The following is a 511-nucleotide window of genomic DNA, read 5'->3' as shown; positions in this document are numbered from 1 at the left end:
TGCCGGGCGGAGCCTCTTAAAGGGCCAGTAGGTGAGGCGCCGACTCCTCCTCCCGCTCTGAGGGCGATACTCCCAGCAGCTGCCGGATGGCGCGACCCGCGGATCCGGGTCGGGCCCCGCCCCGGTTGCCATGGGGACGGAGGTGGGTTTGCTAGGGTTAAGTTCCTGCGAGGCAGCCCCCAGCCCTAGGACAAGGTGGGACCTGTTCTTAACATCCTGCAAAACCTATCGGAGACGTTTCCTATTTATTTATTCAGTTTAGAACCCCCTACATCCGGATCCGAGGGCTTCTGGCCACAGGGGCGGCTCTCCCAGTGGGATCTGGGCTTTCCCTCCTGTGCAATGGGGACATCGCACGATGTCCAGGGCATAGAGGCTGGGATGCTGCGAAGCTGAGAACGGGGTATGGGTCAGGCAGGGGGTGGGGTTGGGAGCTGGGCTGGAAGTACTTGGGGAAAGATGGTGGTGAAGGGAGGTTGCAAGGACCTGGTGAAGTTGGGTCAGGATGCTC

The sequence above is a fragment of the Mandrillus leucophaeus genome, unplaced genomic scaffold, assembly GCF_000951045.1.
Source record: "Mandrillus leucophaeus isolate KB7577 unplaced genomic scaffold, Mleu.le_1.0 Scaffold8, whole genome shotgun sequence".
NCBI classification, from domain to species: domain Eukaryota; kingdom Metazoa; phylum Chordata; class Mammalia; order Primates; family Cercopithecidae; genus Mandrillus; species Mandrillus leucophaeus.
The sequence above is the reverse complement of the archived record's forward strand: the minus strand, read 5'-3'. Positions refer to the sequence as shown.